We start from the raw sequence: 20,175 nt of genomic DNA on the forward strand, positions 1-20,175 counted from the left end.
CAGCAGCAGACAAAACTGGAATGGAGCCTCTTGTGCTATATGCACTGCAGTCTGATGTATACCCTGCCTGCCTGCCTGCCTATATACACTGCCTGCCTGATATCTCTACAGATGGAGTAGTCCTCAGAAGGACTGTTTGTTGAGATGGATATGTGTCTCTAATATAGTTTGGTATACCTACGCTAACTAGATACAAGCAAATCTCTCCCTGATGCAGCAGCACCTCTCCCTGAACTGTCTGATTCCGGAGTGACTGTGACGCACATGGTGGCGCTAGGTCTGATATAGACCTGATGACGCTGTGCGGCCAGCCAATCACTGTAATGCCACAACCAACATGGCTGCGGCATTACAGTGAGTGGCAGACAATCCCTGCATGTATATTGGCTCTGTAAAGAGCTCCAAACATGCAGGGAGGGGACCCGAGCTCCCGCCGAGCACCGAGTAGTTGCAAGCATGATCGCTCATCACTAATAAAATCGCAATACGATATCTATGTGTAAATGTATCCTTTGGGATGAGTTGTAATTTCCATTGGTACCGTTTTGGGGAACTTCAAGCATTAATTATCTATTATTCGGTTTTTAATTACTTTATAATTAGTGATGAGCAAGCACTAAAATTCTCGGGTACTCGTTGCTCGGGTCGAGAAAATTGGAATACTCGGGTGCTCGACCCGAGCAACGAGCCCAATGTAAGGCTATGGGAAACTCGAGAATTTTTCAGGCGGCTCCCCCCTGGCGGTCTGCAAAGGGCCTAAAAATTGCCCAAATCGATGGGAACAGTGCTCAAATGACATGGGAACAGCATGGTGAAGACCCCTGGAAGCATCTCTGACTCCCAGATCACTGCTGTCAGCAACGTGGTTAGAGTATTACGCCACTTTTATGGACTCACAATAAAACATACAAAAACGAAACCAAAATGGATTTTCCTGGGAAATATGTTAAGGAACATCCTTTCCAGGGTAATGACTTGTATATAAGGCAAAATAAATAACCAAAACCAAAAATACTACTTCACAACTTGGGCTATGTTCACACGTAGCATTTTTGATGTAGTTTTGCACTTTTGAATTGCTTTCAACCAAGACAAATGCATTCACCAGGAAATGTCATTTTAACATTTTACAACCTTATCTGGCCATGTGGTGTGTGACACATCATCAGACACATGCATACAGTGCTGAAAAGATATGGGAACAGCATGGGGAAGACCTCTGGAAGCATCGCTGACTCCCAGGTCACTGCCTAAAAGTGTGCCCATCATAAGTGATACTTGGCGCATGCGAAGATGCCTCCCGCCATGCACCTGTCGTTGCAGACTTGCAACAATCACTGTCCACGTTCTTGTCCCACTGCAGCGTTCAGTTGTCCCTACCCCATTCCTTGGAATGCAAGTGCAAGTATGCAGGCAGCCACCCACCCAGGGCCGGCTCCAGGTTTTTCTGGGCCCCGGGCGAAAGAGTCTCAGTAGGTCCCTTTAATACATACCACGATTCATGATACACAGATACTGCAGAGAATATATATATATATATATATATATATATATATATATATATATATAGTACAGTGCAAAGATTTCACTTCTTACATTACATGAGCAATATCTATTGTAAATTCCACAATAGCTCAGAAACCGGCGAATCGCTTCACACAGAATACTGGCCCCCATATAAGGCCCCATACGGAATACTGGCCCCCATATAAGGCCCCATACGGAATACTGGCTCCCATATAAGGCCCCATACGGAATACTGGCCCCTATATAAGGCTCCATACGGAATACTGGCCCCTATATAAGGCTCCATACGGAATACTGGCCCACATATGAAGCTCCATACGGAATACTGGCCCCCATATAAGGCTCCATACGGAATACTGGCCCCCATATAAGGCTCCATATGGAATACTGGCCCCCATATAAGGCTCCATACGGAATACTGGCCCCCATATAAGGCTCCATACGGAATACTGGCCCCCATATAAGGCTCCATATGGAATACTGGCCCCCATATAAGGCTCCATACGGAATACTGGCCTCCATATAAGGATCCATACGGAATACTGGACCCCATATAAGGCTCCATACAGAATACTGACCCCCATATAACACTCCATACAGGATACTGGTCCCCTTATAAAGCTCCATACAGGATACTGGCCCCCATATAACGCTCCATACAGGATACTGGTCCCCTTATAACGCTCCATACAGGATACTGGCCCCCATATAATTCTCCATGCAGGCTGTTACCCCCCACATAATGCCCCATACAGGCTGCCCCCCCCTTATAATGCTCCATGCAGGCTGTTACCCCCCACATAAAGCACTATGCAGGCTACCCCCCCCTTATAATGCCCCATGCAGGCTGTTCCCCCCCTTATAATGCCCCATGCAGGCTGTCACCCCCCCTCTTTTTAATGCCCCATGCAGAATGTATCCCCCCTCTTTATAAGGCCCCATGCAGGATGTCACCCCCCCTTTTTATAATGCCCCATGCAGGATGTCACCCCCAAATCTTTATAATGCCCCATGCAGGCTGTCACCCCCTCTCTTTATAATGCCCCATGCAGGATGTCACCCCCTCTCTTTATAATGCCCCATGCAGGATGTCACCACCCTCTCTTTATAATGCCCCATGCAGGATGTCACCCCCTCTCTTTATAATGCCCCATGCAGGATGTCACCCCCCTCTCTTTATAATGCCCATGCAGGATGTCACCCCCCTCTCTTTATAATGCCCCATGCAGGATGTCACCCCCCTCTCTTTATAATGCCCCATGCAAGATGTCACCCCCCTCTCTTTATAATGCCCCATGCAGGATGTACCCCCTCCCCCTCTCTTTATAATGCCCCATGCAGGCTGTCACCGCCTCTCTCTATAATGCCCCATGCAGGATGTCACCCCCTCTCTCTATAATGCCCATGCAGGATGTCACCCCCCCTCTCTTTATAATGCCCCATGCAGGATGTCACCCCCTCTCTCTATAATGCCCCATGCAGGATGTCACCCCCCCTCTCTTTATAATTCCCCATGCAGGATGTACCCCCTCCCCCTCTCTTTATAATGCCCCATGCAGGCTGTCACCCCCTCTCTCTCTAATGCCCCATGCAGGATGTCACCCCCTCTCTCTATAATGCCCCATGCAGGATGTCACCCCCCCCTCTCTTTATAATGCCCCATGCAGGATGTCACCCACTCTCTCTATAATGCCCCATGCAGGCTGTCACTCCCCCTCTCTATAATGCCCCATGCAGAATGTCACCCCCCCTCTCTCTATAATGCCCCATGCAGGATGTCACCCCCACCCCTCCCCCTCTCTTTATAATGCCCCATGCAGGATGCCACCACCCCATCTTTATAATTCCCTATGCCTCCATACATTAAAAAAAAAATACTCACCTCCCTCCTCCTCACCTGCTGCCCGCTGCTCGGGTCCGGACTCTAGCGTTGTCGGCGTCTTCCCGCTCAGCGCTCCCTGTGACGGCTCAGGGGAGGGCGCGGTGTAAAGACGTCACAGGGAGCGCACAGCAGGAAGACAGCGGATCTGCAGAGGCACGGGGAGAGGTAAGTATCCGGCTGCCGGGGCCCTGAGCAAGCGGGGGGAAGGGCGGGCGCTGACACCGCTCTCCTCTGCCCATAGCCCAGCGGGGTGCGCGACCGCCAGTGGGCCCCTCTGCCTGCTCAGGGCCCCGGCACTTGCCCGGGTGCTGACGCCGGCCCTGCATGAAGGGTTTGTCTCACTGGTAACGAGTAACTAACACAGCACAGGAGAAATGACATTTGTCTTGCAAACACATTGTTGCTTCTCTCTGAGCTCTGCTGTATTGTGACAATATTACAACCCTGTCTGCCTGTGAGATGGAAGCCGGAGCAGAGAGGAACCTGCAGATGTGTCAGGTATAATCACACACAGCTCTGCAGTGAGATCAGAGAGCGGCCATCACACATCACACTGGTAACCCCACCTTCATGTAAAACAAGATCTGGAGACCGTTATCTGCTGAGCAGCATCCTCACCATAGCCTGGAAGAGGTCATTTATATGAAGTGATAAAAGATGATTATCAACAACAAGGCATCTGATATGAGGCATACAGGTATCACTCTCCTCAGCTGTTCATAACCTGTATGCCCATATTAATAGTTTAGATAGGTCAAATGTGGTGAAAGATTCCCTTTAAGAAAAATTCAATCTGACTTTATATACAGGTGCATCTCACTAAATTAGAATATCATCAAAAAGTTAATTTATTTCAGTTCTTCAATACAGAAAGTGAAACTCATATATTATATAGAGTCACTACAAACAGAGTGATCTATTTCAAGTCTTTATTTCTGTTAATGTTGATGATTATGGCTCACAGCCAATGAAAACACAAATCATTATCTCAGTAAATTAGAATACTTTATAACACCAGCTTGAAAAATGATTTTAAAATCTGAAATGTTGGCCTACTGAACTGTATGTTCAGTAAATGCACTCAATACTTGGTCGGGGCTCCTTTTGCATCAATTACTGCATCAATTCGGCGTGGCATGGAGGCGATCAGCCTGTGGCACTGCTGAGGTATTATGGAAGCCCAGGTTGCTTTGATAGAAGCCTTCAGCTCGTCTGCATTGTTGGGTCTGGTGTCTCTCATCTTCCTCTTGACAATACTCTATAGATTCTCTATGGGGTTAAGGTCAGGCTGGTTTGCTGGCCAATCATGCACAGTGATACTGTTTTTAAACCAGGTATTGGTACTTTTGGCAGTGTGGACAGGTGCCAAGTCCTGCTGGAGAATGACATTTCCATCTCCAAAAAGCTCGTCGGCAGAGGAAAGCATGAAGTGCTCTAAAATTTCCTGGTAGACGGCTGCGCTGGTCTTGATAAAACACAGTGGACCTACACCAGCAGATGACATGGCTCCACAAACCATCACTGATTGTGGAAACTTCCCACTAGACCTCAAGCCGCTTGGATTGTGTGCCTCTCCACTCTTCAAACTCTGGGACCTTGTGGAGTGTGTCATTGACTGCCTTCTGGACATCTGTCAAGTCAGCAGTCTTCCCCATGATTGTGGAGCCTACTGAAACAGACTAAGGGACCTTTTTAAACGCTTAGGAAGCCTTTGCAGGTGTTTTTTTAATTATTGTAGTTTGAGATAATGACTTTTGTGTTTTCATTGGCTGTAAGCCATAATCATCAACATTAACAGAAATAAACGCTTGAAATAGAGCACTATTTGTAATGACTCTATATAATGAGTTTCACTTTTTGTACTGAAGAACTGAAATTAATTTTTTGATATTCTAATTTAGTGAGATGCACCTGTATTATATCATGATACAAAACACAGTTTGATTGAAACGTCTTGCTTTGATTCATTTGTGGGCACAAGCTTTTCCTTAAGTGACTCATAAGACCTTGCCCTTTTTGTGGTATTTTTATTCCGCAGTGCCGCGAGCAATGGCGTTTAGTTTCTTCCTTCTGCCGTTTGGCCTCTTTGATAAAAGGATGCGACTTCTGATTGCACCAGTTGTGGCTTTCATATTCTTATACTCCTTCCTTCCTCACAAAGAACTTCGGTTTATCATTTACACATTTCCTCTGTTAAACATAGTGGCTTCTAAAGGATGTTCATATCTGTAAGTATACGGGTTGCTTGCCAATTGCTATTGCTTTGGGCACGACTAACACTATACCGGGTCATGGTCTCTGTAGTAAAGTAGGAAAATTAGTTTGATTGTATTTATTGCTTTACTTTTTATACCAATGCAGACATCAGAATTATCGGAAATCATGGATTTTCAAATGTGGCACTTTCTTAGTCATAGCCCATCTTTTTGGAAATGCAGCATACTCTGCCACCTCTTTGTACGTATCCCATTACAACTACCCTGGTGGGACTGCAATGGATGAGCTTCATAAGCTAGTGGACCCATCCACAGGTGATCTTTGATTTTTCTCTTCCTTTATAGTGTGATTATTGTATGATTTATTTTACATTTGTGTACAAGTGATTCTTTGTCACTCACTTGATTTGGGTGAGAATCATCAATGTAGTTAATATAGGGTAGATGTGACTTGTCGTTTCTTGGTGCAGAAGCTGCTTCAGGTAGCCACAAGTATTTTCTTCATTGAACGGGCTAGTCTGGACTAGAGATGAGCGTTGTTCTACTCGAACTGTTCGCCAATCTCAAATTCGAGCTGTTTTGGGCGGTGTTCGAGCTGTTCGGTGAACACGAACGATTTGAGAAAAATTCGGCTGTTCGAGGTTATGTTCGATAACTGTTCGTGCACCAAAATCATAACTGGACTTTTTCTCAGTAATGATGAAAATTAATGTTAATACGCAGTTTGAGTGTACAGCGGGGTGGGGGGAGGGGCAGGGGATGGATCTCTGCAGGAATAATGAAGATCTCCATTTTTTTTTCTCTTTCCCGCATTTGCAGTGGGGAGGTGCAGTCTGTCAGCCTATCAGCAGCGCACACACGGAGCGAACTGCTGTTTTTCACACAAGCAAGGGCATGTGTCATTGGCAGTGTATGTCAGATGTCCTTGCCCTATAAGACCAAGCCATTTTCCCCGTCGCCACCATTTTCTCACTGCTGCAGCTGCGTGTTAGACGGCACCGCTGTTGCTGTGTGCGCTATACCTTGTTAATTTCAAGCCAATTTTCGCACAAATCTACAGATAGCTTGGGAGTAGGGAATAGTTGTGATTGCAGTCCTTTTAAGGACTAGGTTACAGCATTTCCTACGACTTTTATCAGGCAGGTCTGTGCTCTTAAATAGATAGATTGTGGGAGTAAAGACTAATTGTAATTGCAGTCCTTTTCAGGACTAGGTTACATCAGTTCCTATCAGTTTTTGCCAGGCAGGTCTGTGCCAGTGCTGTGCAAGTTTTTTTCACAGCATTTGGCTGAATCTAGCAAAGCTAATCCTTTTTGGCCTACTGCAGAGCGTGTTAGTCAGTGGAGTAGCCTATCTGTGTTGCAAGATATACCACCTGTGTATAGAATACCAATTTTTTTACTGCACCTAGTGAAGTAAAATCTTTTGGGCATAGCATCATTCTATTAGTCCATCTATACTGACCTCCATCAGGTTGCAAATTGAATATAATTTTTTTCTGCATCTAGCTCTGAAAAAATATTTGGGCTTCTAGCAGTGTGTGCGACTTGTTCTATTAGTCCATCTATACTGACCTCCATCAGGTTGCAAATTGAATATATTTTTTTTCTGCATCTAGCTCTGAAAAAATATTTGGCCTTCTAGCAGTGTGTGGGACTTTCTCTATTAGTCCATCTATACTGACCTCCATCAGGTTGCAAATTAAAAATAATTTTTATCTGCATCTACCTCTGAAAAAATATTTGGGCTTCTAGCTGTGTGTGGGACTTGTTCTATTAGTCCATCTATACTGACCTCCATCAGGTTGCAAACTGAATATAATTTTTTTCTGCATCTAGCTCTGAAAAAATATTTGGCCTTCTAGCAGTGTGTGGGACTTTCTCTATTAGTCCATCTATACTGAACTCCATCAGGTTGCAAATTAAAAATAATTTTTATCTGCATCTAGCTCTGAAAAAATATTTGGCCTTCTAGCAGTGTGTGGGACATTCTCTATTAGTCCATCTATACTGACCTCCATCAGGTTGCAAATTAAAAATAATTTTATCTGCATCTACTTCTGACAAAATATTTGGGCTTCTAGCTGTGTGTGGGACTTGTTCTATTAGTCCATCTATACTGACCTCCATCAGGTTGCAAACTGAATATAATTTTTTTCTGCATCTAGCTCTGAAAAAATATTTGGCCTTCTAGCAGTGTGTGGGACTTTCTCTATTAGTCCATCTATACTGACCTCCATCAGGTTGCAAATTAAAAATAATTTTTATCTGCATCTACCTCTGAAAACATATTTGGGCTTCTAGCTGTGTGTGGGACTTGTTCTATTAGTCCATCTATACTGACCTCCATCAGGTTGCAAACTGAATATAATTTTTTTCTGCATCTAGCTCTGAAAAAATATTTGGCCTTCTAGCAGTGTGTGGGACTTTCTCTATTAGTCCATCTATACTGACCTCCATCAGGTTGCAAATTAAAAATAATTTTTTTTCTGCATCTACCTCTGAAAAAATATTGGGCTTCTAGCTGTGTGTGGGACTTGTTCTATTAATCCATCTATACAGACCTCCATCAGGTTGCAAACTGAATATAATTTTTTTCTACATCTACCTCTGAAAAAATATTTGGGCTTCTAGCTGTGTGTGGGACTTGTTCTATTAGTCCATCTATACTGACCTCCATCAGGTTGCAAGCTGAATATAATTTTTTTCTGCATCTAGCTCTGAAAAAATATTTGGCCTTCTAGCAGTGTGTGGGACTTTCTCTATTAGTCCATCTATACTGACCTCCATCAGGTTGCAAATTAAAAATAATTTTTATCTGCATCTACCTCTGAAAAAAATATTTGGGCTTCTAGCTGTGTGTGGGACTTGTTCTATTAGTCCATCTATACTGACCTCCATCAGGTTGCAAACTGAATATAATTTTGAACTGCATCTAGCTTTGAAAAAATATTTGGCCTTCTAGCAGTGTGTGGGACTTTCTCTATTAGTCCATCTATACTGACCTCCATCAGGTTGCAAATTAAACCTGAAGGGCAATGTCACACACGTGCCTTGTATGGCTCACGTGTTGAACCTGGTTGTCCAGCAATTTTTAGCCCAGTATCCCAGACTAGATGGTCTTCTGCAGAGGGCACGGTCGCTGTGTGCTCACTTCCGCCGTTCGCATCCCGCAGCTCAGCGACTTACATCTCTACAGAAGTCGTTGGGCCTGCCACTTCACCGGCTAAAATGCGATGTGCCTACCCGGTGGAATTCAACTCTGCACATGTTGCAGCGACTGTGGCAGCACCGACAAGCCCTGGTGCAATACGTTCTGACGTATAGCCTGGGCCAACGAGATCCAGAGGTGGGGCAAATCACGCTGGAGGAGTGGTCTCAGATCAGGGACCTATGCACCCTTCTGCACAGTTTTGAAATGGCGACAAAGATGTTTAGCGCTGACGATGCCATTATCAGCATGACTATTCCGGTGATTTACATGCTGGAGCACATGTTAAACAGAATTCGGAGTCAGGTGGTGGCACAAGAGGAGGTGGAGGAAGTAGAGGAGGAGGAGTTGTATGCGGAAGGGCTAACATCTGCAAGGTCCAGACGGTCGGCAGCACCAAGGCGGCAGGCATGTGAGGGTGGGGGAGATGGTTTTACCAGGGCGCATGGTAGCAGCCAAACTAGTGAGGAAGGTGCAGGAGCCCAGGAAGAAGTGGAGGACGAACTGATGGAAGACTCATCAGATAAGGGAGACCTTGATCACATTTCTGTTGTGCGAGGTTGGGGGGAGAGGACAGAGGAAGGAAGCATGATTGTTACCTCGCCACCAGCACAACAGGGACTTGGTGCTCCTGAATGCACAACACACATGAGTGCCTTCCTGCTGCACTACCTGCAACATGACCCTCGAATTGTGAGAATTAGAAATAATCCTGACTACTGTGTTGCCACACTGTTAGATCCCCGGTACAAAAGTAAATTTGCCAAAATTATTCCTGCCATAGAAAGGGATGCACGCATGCAGGAGTATCAGCAGAGACTGTTGCAGAATCTTACATGTGCTTTTCCACAAAACACCAGTGGTGCACGTAGTGAATCTTACAGTTCCAACTTGCCAACCGTGGGACCGTCAAGTGTTCAGCACTCAAACCGTAACAGAACCACAGTATCTGCTGGTAACATCAATTTTGCGGAATCATTTCACCACTTTTTTAGCCCATCCTTTGCAAGGCCACAGGAGACAAGAAGTCTGACACATAGTCAACGCCTAGAGACGATGGTACAGGAGTATCTCCAAGTAAACATTGAAGCCATGACTGTGTCACTGGACCCTTGCTCTTTTTGGGCTTCCAATCTGGATAAATGGCCGGAGCTAGCCACTTACGCCTTGGAGATCTTGTCATGCCCCGCAGCCAGCGTTCTGTCTGAACGTGTGTTCAGCGCTGCTGGTGGTGTGCTGACAGATAAGCGCACGTGGCTCTCCACTGATAATGTAGACAGACTCACGTTCATAAAGATGAACAAATCATGGATCCGAAACGACTTTTCTCCCCCTGTGTCATCCTGGGGAGAGTAAAAGCTTGATGATTGGTTAAAATCACCCTACCAACCGTTTTAAGCTTTCAAATTACTAATCATGTTTATCTGTATCTTGGCTGGAAAATAATTTGGGCTTTGTAGCAGTGTGCAGCACTGATTCTATTAGGCCATCTATAATAAGCTCCACCAGATTTAAAATTACTAATCATGTTTATCTGTATCTTGGCTGGAAAATAATTTGGGCTTTGTAGCAGTGTGCAGCACTGATCCTATTAGGCCATCTATACTAAGCTCCACCAGATTTAAAATTAATAATAATTTTTAGCTGCATCTAGCCCGGAAAATAATTTTGGGGCTCCGAGATGCGCAAGACACATTAGTGCCTTCTTGCTGCACTACCTGCAACATGACCCTCATATTGTCAGAATTCGAAGTAATCGTGACTACTGGGTTGCCACACTCTTAGATCCCCCAAACTTTTCGATCAACCTTTTCATTTTAATAAAGACCAAAAAAATTGTCATTTTTGAAATTATAAGCATTAGCAGGTTATTAGAAACTGAAATCAAGCAGTTTTCAACTCAAAACTTTATTCTAGGTGATGTTACATTTTCACATAGGACCCCTTGTTCGAAAGGAGCTTCTGTACTCTCTCGTCCATTGAATTTGTCAGGTTTTGGATGGTTTCTGCTTCAATTGTTTTGCATGAGGACAGAATACCATCCCAGAGCTGTTGCTTAGTTGTGAACTGCCTTCCGCCATCATAGACACTCCTTTTGATGATGCTCCAGAGGTTCTGAATGGGGTAGAGGTCAGGGGAGCATGGGGGTCACACAATAAGTTTGTCCCCTTTTATGCCCATATCAGCCAGAGATGCAGATGTTTTATGTGCAGCATGAGATGGTGCATTATCATGCAAAAAAATGATCTTGCTGTGAAATACACGGTTCTTCTTCTTGAACCATGGCAGGAAGTGCTGTTTGAGAAAATCCACATACATTATGGAGTTCATCTTTAGCGCCTTCAGGGATCCTAAAGGGGCCGACAATCTCTCTCCCCATGATTCCAGCCCAAAACATTACTCCACCTCCTCCTTGTTGGCGCTGTAGCCGTGTTTGCGTGGGGTGTCCATCAACCAGCCATCCTCCATTCCATCCATCTGGACCATCGAGCGCTGCACGGCACTCATCCGTGAACAAAACAGTTTTGAAATCAGTCTTCATGTAATGTTTAGCCCACTGGAGCCGTTTCTGCTTGTGTGAAGTGGATAGAGGAGGTCGACAGGATGGCGTATGCACAGCTGCAAACCTCTGAAGTACCCTGCATCTTGTTGTTCGGGGGACGTTGGAGGCACCAGCAGCTTCAAAAACTTGTCTGCTGCTATGACAAGGCTTTTTTGCCGCTGCTCTTTTAACCTGACGTAATTGCCTGTAGGAAAGAGTCCTCAATTTGCCCTTATCAGCACGCACACGTGTGTACTGTGAATCAGCTACATACTTCTTGATTGCCAAGACACTTCATCCTGATGATCGCACAATGTTGATTGTAGTCATGCCTTGACCTAAACACTCCACAATTTGTTGCTTCTCGGCAGCCGACACATCCTTTTTCTTTCCCATTTTGGCAGAAAATGTAGGCTGCTTAATAATGTGAGACAGCCTTCTTAAGTAGTCTTGCCTTTCATTGGACACACCTGCCAAACTAATTAGCACAGATGTCTGCAATTGCTTACAGTGATATAAAGAGCCCTGACACACATCACCATCAATGAGTTTAACTGACAAACAAACAAATTCTTCCCTTATCACTCCTAAACACTTTTTGCATAATAATTTGGAACACAGTGTACATGTGCTTTTCCACAAAACACCAGTGGTTCACGTAGTGAATCTTACAGTTCTAACTTGCCAACCGTGGTCTGTATGGAGTTGTTCAATAAAGGGCCCAAAATTAAGATAACATAGATGGGAGAGGTCTCTATGAATAGGAATTCCTAAGTATTTGATACCCTGTGAGGGCCAGGCAAAGGGAAAGTTGGACTGGATGGAATCCTATATGGATTTGGGGAGGGAGACATCGAGGGCCTCAGACTTCGCTGCATTGATTTTAAAATTTGACCATGTAACAAAGTGATCTATTTCAGCCATAACAGCATGGATGGATATATGTGATTGAGTGATATATACTAGGACATCATCAGCAAATAGAGAGCACTTGTACTGGGGTTATGGCGAATTGATGAGAGCAGGTGCTCCGTCACTAGGATGTATAAGAGAGGGGACAGAGGACATCCCTGCCTTGTCCCATTGGTGATTGTGAAAGGTGATGAAAATGTTCTGATGCACCCCCAGGGCCTTGGGACACCCGGAGCCGGACCCTTTTTGGTGGATGCTGGTGGTTGTAGTCTTCGTGGCGGCGACCCGGTTCCGTGGCTCAGGGTGGTCAAACCAGTGGCGGAACTATTTATGTGGTTTTGATGTTTAAATGTCCGACTACGCCATCCGTGGATTGCGGTCAGAGTGAACCGCCGCTGCAGGGCAGACCGCTGAGGCTGGTGTTGTGGGTGCAGCAGAGCGTAGCATAACTCCCCACCGGAGGAGTATAGCCTCAGGGCAGTGTATGCGGAGGATGGGGGTGATGGTGCAGGGCACACAGAGTCAGTGATGCAGTCCAGGGCCTTTACTCACAGTTCTTATTATCCAGACCACGTCTGCAGGTAACGGCTGCCCACGTCGTACTGTGCTCACCAGGTGAGGGGCTCAGACAACTCTCAGATAACTTTGGAGCGCTTCACAGGACCCCCTTTGTGTGTCCTTTGTCTGGCCTTTCTTACCAACCCTTCTGTCCGGCTGCCTCGGGCCTCCTCTTGGTAAACTTGGCGCCAGTTTCCCTGACCCTATGTGGTGCCTTCCTAGCGGGTGTAGCGAGGGGCTGCGCCACATAAAATGTCACAGCCTCCGGTTTCTAACTGAGGGTCGTTTCCTGCCTCCACTAGTTTCGGGGACCGGTCTCCCCCTTTGGCCTGACCCCTCCACGCAGGTGGATTCGGGCGTGCGGTGGCGACTCGCCCGTCCGCACCCCTGGGATCCCTTCATTCCTCATTCCTGGAGCCTTCTCCGCTCCTCTTCCTTCCTTCTCCCTCTTCCATGCCTGGGCCTCTGTTACTAGGCCCGCCTCCGGAGCAGAGCTCATGCAGAGCCCCTGCTCCCTGCCACTTCTGCTCAGTCTTCTCTGCACTGTACTAAGATGGTGCCCACCTTTTATACTCCCTTCTCAATGCACCCGGAACTGCTTCCTCCCTGCTCCTCCACTACAGGGTTCCCCTTCCTCAGTGTTCCCTCCCCCCACTCCAGCCAGTTACAGGGACTGTCGTGCCCATCTCAGAGGCATATTGGTCGCCCTGCCCCACGGTAATGTGGTGTAATGCATGCAGGTGTCGGGTCCTGATCCACACTCCATCCTTACCTGAGAGTGAGATATCACACCTCTGGGTGAGGTGCAATACCTCTGTAGCAACCGAGCCCTCAGGGTGCTACAGTTCCATTTATCTTCAGCCTAGGTGACGTATTGTGATACAGGGCCGTGATTTGGCTATAAAAGGGTCCCCTAGACCCCTACCCCAAGCTTTTTAAGAGAATCATATATGGCGTGCCAGGAGACTCTATGGAATGCTTTCTCAGCATCCAACGAGAGTATCTAATTACAAATTTTTAACTGCATCTAGCCCAGGAAATACTTTGTGCCTAGTAGCAGTGTCTGCTAGTCAGCGGATTCTCCTGGCTGTTAAGCAAGCTACACCACCTGTAGTTTGGACACTTAATTTTTTCAAAGGAAATGCTTCGGGACCACGGGATACTCAGTGAAGAGCATCAGGAGGCACCCCAAGGCATAGGGGCTGGGACTGGCAGTAGGATGCCTTGCGATGGACAGCCGAGCTCGATCCTTATAAAAGCTTTTTAACTGCAGCAGCTTTAGTGGACGCTACTGGAGCTGGAATTAAGCGGCTGCTGGCATGAGACTTGCCCTCCAATAGATCCTTGTAAAAGGTTTTAAAGTGTATTCATTCAAATTAGAGAGACAATTTAAATTAAAAAGCTTAGAGCTGCCTCCACCACAGGGGGGCTCGCTTGACCCACCAGCGGACAGGCACCAGTATTGGGAGAGGGGGGCTGGCCGTCAGGGTTCACCGCGGCTCTGGCACAAACCCGGCGACACGGAGGTGGCACGGGCAGGAGCGGACTGAACGTGTCGGCTTCTCACTTTTTGGATTTTAGAAGGGCATGACATGCCTATATCTGTGTCTCCCCCTCCTTTTACTCCTCCACCTCTTTTCTTTTCGCATGACTATATGTACTTGTCACTTTTCCATGTGTTAGTTGTGTCTTCTGAGCAGTTTGTCAGCTTTTGGACACCTTTGAAGGTGTTTTCTATGTGTTTCTATGTGTTTTTGTTTGCCTGCCATTGGTTTTAACGGTGTTCGAAGGTGTTCGACGAACAGTTCGACAAACAGTTCGGCGAACACAGGGGTGTTCGACGAACCGAACCGAACTCGAACACTACGGGGGTGGCTCAACACTAGTCTGGACGCTTTGCACTGCTCCATGTCATCCTGGTGTGTGAGCATGGCCTAATACTACCAAACGTGTTGGCCGTACTGCTATGTAGCAATGACTATAGACCACTTTTGCGCGAAGACGGCCTTAGGTCATAGAGAGCTGTAGTAGAGCCGCCTAATTAATGCCGTAACTGTAGCTAAATGGACTATAAGCATGCAATAATTGTATCATTCAGAGATGTCTGTACATATAGATGTGGCTGCTGCACAAACTGGAGTTTCAAGGTTTTTACAGTCACATTCACATTGGAGGTATGTTTAAATAAGGAAACATTTGTGTAAATTGTAGGTCTATAAAAAGTCTCTTTAACTTTTCCATTATCAATGACTGTCATCCAACAGGAAACATCTGTGCAACTTGTGACTTCCTGTCTCGTGACTGTTAGAGCTCTGATTTTGCTGTAATTTAGTTTAGTACAAGTGTGTCGCATGTGAATTCTGACCAGCGACAGAAAATCCAATACGTTTGGTAACCTATGGCTGTCACAGTATGTCACAGGTCGCAACGTGACACCAATGGGTCGCTGCGATTTCAGTGCCGCATGACACGTGTCGTCATATAGCCCAAGCCTGATAGGTGAAGGAGCTGCGAGTATTACGGAGTATAGAACGTTTGCCAGTCACGATGGAACATGTTGATCAGCGCTCATTTCCATGTTTCACTAATAATGCAGGTTCATGTAAGTAATCATTCATTTCCATACACATTCCTTTCTATGCTAGTGGATGTGCTGACAACAATGTTTTTTCTGCCCACAAAAAAAGTGATGGACAATCTAGCACATTATAGCTCAGGTAGAACTCTTGGCATGTTATACTGGGCAATCATTGTTAAAGATCGTTCATGCGAACATCATCCCATGCAAAAGACTGACAGAGTTCAGAAGAGTAACCTCTTTTATTAATCTAATGATATATATATATGTATAGGTGTAAAATGGTGTGCACTAACAGTTGGCTGCTTAACCCCTAAAGGATTCTGCCAATTTCACTTGTGTGCTTTTGTTTTCTTCTTTTAATAGTCATAACTTTATTTTTCCATTAACTGCTTTTGAGGTTTTTTTTTTTTTTCTTTTGCGAGACTAGTTGAAGATTTAAGGTTGCACTCATTATTCCATAAAGTTTACTGAATAGTGGGGAAAAAAATCCTAGTGGGGGAAAAAAAACAACAATCCTGATTGTTGTTTTTTTGGGGGGAGGGGGGGGTGTTGTTTTTGCACCATACAGAACAGTAAAAATTTATTTAGCATCAAGATTCTACATGTGAGTACAATTAAAGTGGCTGTCACTCTGTCTGACTGCAGACTTCTGAATCCTTACAGCTTGCGCACTTCACACTGTCAGGATTATCTGGTGTTGCTGGTGATTGCAGAAATGTGATTTGCAATCCTCCGGCCACTAGAAGTGCTCGGCTTTGTTCAACCTAAGTGAACTGAAGTATGTAAATTGCAGACATGTGACCACACGCTCTCTACACAGGAGAACCCTGATAGAGTGCAGTGCGCACACTCTAAGAAGACAATCCTATAGTATTTTTTATTTTTTTTTGTCATTGACGCTTTTGGCAAGCATGTGTTTTTCGTGTGCCGGCCTGTATTATTATTATTATTTATTTATTGTTATAGCACCACTTATTCCATGGCGCTTTACATGTGAAAAGGGGTATTCATAGCAAAAACAAGTACAATAATCTTGAACATAATGTGACAGCGACTGGTACAGGAGGAGCGAGGACCCTGCCCGCGAGGGCTCACAATCTATTAGGGATGGGTGAGGATACATTAGGTGAGGGTAGAGCTGGTCATGCAGCGGTGGTTACTGCAGGTTGTAGGCTTGTCGGAAGAGGTGGGTCTTCAGGCTCCTTTTGAAGGTTTCCACGGTCGACGAGAGTCTGATGTGTTGGGGTAGAGAGTTCCAGAGTAGGGGGAAGCACGGGAGAAATCTTGTATGCGATTGTGGGAGGAGGAGATAAGTGGGGAGTAGAGAAGGAGATCTTGTGAGGATCGGAGATTACGTGCAGGTATGTAACGGGAGACTAGGTCAGAGATATATGGAGGAGACAGGTTGTGAATGGCTTTGTATGCCATGGTTAGGGTTTTGAACTGGAGTCTCTGAGCAATGGGGAGCCAGTGAAGAGATTGACAGAGAGGAGAGGCCGGGGAATAGCGGGGGGACAGGTGGATTAGTCGGGCAGCAGAGTTTAGGATAGATTGGAGGGGTGCAAGAGTGGTAGAAGGGAGGCCACAGAGCAGGAGGTTGCAGTATTCGAGGCGGGAGATGATGAGGGCACGCACTAGTGTTTTTGCAGATTCATGGTTGAGGAATGTGCGGATCCGGGAGATATTTTTGAGTTGGAGTCGGCAGGAAGTGGAAAGGGCTTGGATATGTGGTTTGAAGGAGAGTTCAGAGTCCAGGTTTATCCCAAGGCAGCGAGCTTGGGGGACTGGGGAGAGTGGACAGCCATCGACATTGATAGATAGGTCAGTTGGGGGGGGTGAATGGGATGGCGGAAAGATGATGAATTCTGTTTTGTCCATGTTAAGTTTTAGAAATCTATCAGAGAAGAAGGATGAAATGGCGGACAGACATTGTGGGATTTTGGTTAGTAGGGAGGAGATATCGGGTCCAGAGAGGTAGATCTGTGTGTCATGAGCATAGAGGTGATAATGAAAGCCATGGGACTCTATGAGCTGCCTAAGGTGTAGATGGAGAAGAGCAGAGGTCCTAGGACTGAACCTTGGGGGACACCGACAGATAGGGGGCGAGATGAGGAGGTGGTGCGTGAGTGGGAGACACTGAATGTCCTGTCTGTTAGGTATGAGGAGATCCAGGATAGGGCCAAGTCTGTGATGCCAAGAGATGAGAGAGTTTGTAGTAAGAGGGAATGGCCCACTGTGTCAAAGGCAGATGACAGGTCTAGGAGGAGGAGGACAGAGTAGTGTAGCTTGGATTTGGTAGTTAGTAGGTCGTTGGTGACTTTAGTCAGGGCAGTTTCAGTAGAATGGTGTGGTCGGAAACCAGATTGTAGGCGGTCGAAGAGGGAGCAGGAGGAGAGGTGGGAGGACAATTCAGAATGGACGTGTTGTTCCAGTAGTTTTGAGGCATAGGAGAGAAGTGATATGGGGCGATAGCTAGTCAGAGAGGATGGGTCAAGGGAGGACTTTTTGAGGATGGGTGTGATTGAGGCATGTTTGAAGCATGAGGGGAAGACACTATTTGTTAGTGACAGGTTGAAGAGGTGGGCTAGGGCTGGGATGAAGATAGTGGTAAGGTTTGGGATGAGGTGGGACGGGATTGGGTCAAGTTTACAGGTCATGAGGTATGATTTGGAGAGTAAAGAGGAAAGTTGATCTTCAGAAATGGTGCAGAAAGTGGTTTTGGAGGAAGAGGGTTGAGTAGGTGTGGTGTGGGGCTGTGGGGGCTTTAGGCAAAAGCTTTGTCTGATGGTGTCAATCTTCTGCTTGAAGAATGAAGCAAAGTCTTCGGCTGAAATAAGAGGAGAGGGAGGAGGTACTGGGGGACGGAGGAGAGAATTGGAGGTGTTGAATAGTTGTTTGGGGTTGTGAGACAGGGAGGATATGAGGGATGCGAAGTATGTTTGTTTTGCTGCAGTGAGTGTGGACTTGAAGGTAGTGAGGGATTGTTTGAATGCAATGAAGTGCTCATTAGAGTGGGACTTTTTCCATCTACGCTCAGCAACCCTGGAGGCCCGTCGCAGTTCTTTAGTTAGGCTGGTGTGCCAGGGTTGTCTGTTTGTGCGAGCTTTGGTATGTGTGAGGGGAGCTACCGAATCGAGAGCTGCAGCTGTTGTGGTGTTGCATAATGTGGCAGCAACATCTGCATCATGTAAGGAACTAATGTCTGTAAGAGGGAGAAGGGATTCAGAGAGTGAGTGTAGGTCAAGGTGTTTGAGATTTCTGCGAGGGTGTGCAAGTTTGTGGAGTGGGGATTGTTGACCTGGAGAGGAGAGGGTAGAGAATGTAAGTAGGTTGTGGTCAGAGAGAGGGAGAGGTGAGTTAGAGAGGTTAGATAGGGAACAGAGGCGGGTGAAGATGAGGTCCAGCGTGTGGCTGTCTTTGTGGGTGGGTGTGGAAGACCACTGGGTAAGACCGAAGGAGGAAGTGAGGGATAGAAGCTTAGAGGCAGCTGAGAGGGAAGTGTCAATGGGCCTGTATATAAATTGATACCCAAATGGCGTAATCCTGCTGGAGAGTTTACTTACATGCTGCTGACAGATTGACAGTGGCATTTAAGTGGTTAAACTGCTTTTGATAGTGGCTGATAAAGGGTATGTGCACATGGTGTTTTTGAGGTGGTAAAAACTATTTATGGTTTTAATTGGCTGCATCTTCATGGAATTAGATCAAGATTGGAAGAAGTTAATTTATTAAATTGATCTAAGCTAATCTTGTTGCTATGTTTTTCTAGTGGGCCACCCTGTATGGTGGTCTTTGGTAATGAAAACCATACTTTGACTTGAAGTTTTGCTTTTTTTTTATTTTTTGTTAGTCAAAAATTGTGTCAAAGCACCACTCCAGCGTTTTGTATTTTTATTTCACCGCTGGAGTGGTGCTTAAAATCCAAGTCTCCTGCCCCCTGTCTGATATTCAGTCTGGCGTTTTCATCTATTTTCACCACCGCTCTGTCTCCTGTGACGAGCCGGTGGTTGCTCCATGAATCAATGTAAGTCTGTGATGGCCTCGTTTTGGCTCTCATAGATTTGCATTGAGAGCTTGTGACGTAACCTCTGAGTTCAGCCTGTCAGAAGCTGCGCTCACAAGATAGCACTGAAAAACGGGGACAGGGGACTTGAGTTTAAAGCACCAGTCCAGCGGTGGAGAAAAAACAAACGCTGGAGTGCTGCTTTTAAAGGGACTCTATCAGCTGTTCAAACCAAGTAAAGGCACTCAGTGCTTCACAGCGGGGCCAATCATTTAAATACACCTTCCCTCCTCTCACGCCTTTCCGCTTGGTTTCCATATACACTACTGTTCAAAAGTTTGTGGTCATTTAGAAATTATTATTTTTTAAAGAAAAGCACATTGTATTTCAATGAAGCTAACATTAAATGAATCAGAAATACACTCTATATACATTGTTAATGTGGTAAATGACAATTCTAGCTGCAAACGTCTTGTTTTTATTGTAATATCTACATAGGTGTATAGAGGCCCATTTCCAACAACCACCACTCGAGTATTTCAATGGTACATTGTGTTTGGTAACTGTGTAAGAAGGCTAATGGATGTTTAGAAAACCCTTGCACAAGTATGTTAGCCCAGCTGAAAATGGTTTGGCTGATTTGAGAAGCTATAAAATTGACCTTCCTTTGAGCTATTTGAGAATCTGGAGCATTACATTTGTTTGTTCTATTAAACTCTCGAAATGGCCAAAAAAAAGAGCACT

At 45.7% G+C, this 20,175-nt stretch overlaps 1 long non-coding RNA gene across 1 annotated transcript; it reads left to right on the plus strand.

Annotated features, from left to right (window-relative positions):
• Window positions 1-5,419: 5,419 nt before the first annotated feature.
• On the plus strand, window positions 5,420-15,026 carry LOC141165083 (uncharacterized). The gene is made up of 3 exons (XR_012251049.1): window positions 5,420-5,637; window positions 5,771-5,940; window positions 14,946-15,026. It is a non-coding gene; the product is annotated as an uncharacterized lncRNA (long non-coding RNA).
• Window positions 15,027-20,175: the final 5,149 nt, after the last annotated feature.

The sequence above is a fragment of the Phyllobates terribilis genome, unplaced genomic scaffold, assembly GCF_046119375.1.
Source record: "Phyllobates terribilis strain yellow unplaced genomic scaffold, ASM4611937v1 Scaffold_11__3_contigs__length_659146591, whole genome shotgun sequence".
NCBI classification, from domain to species: domain Eukaryota; kingdom Metazoa; phylum Chordata; class Amphibia; order Anura; family Dendrobatidae; genus Phyllobates; species Phyllobates terribilis.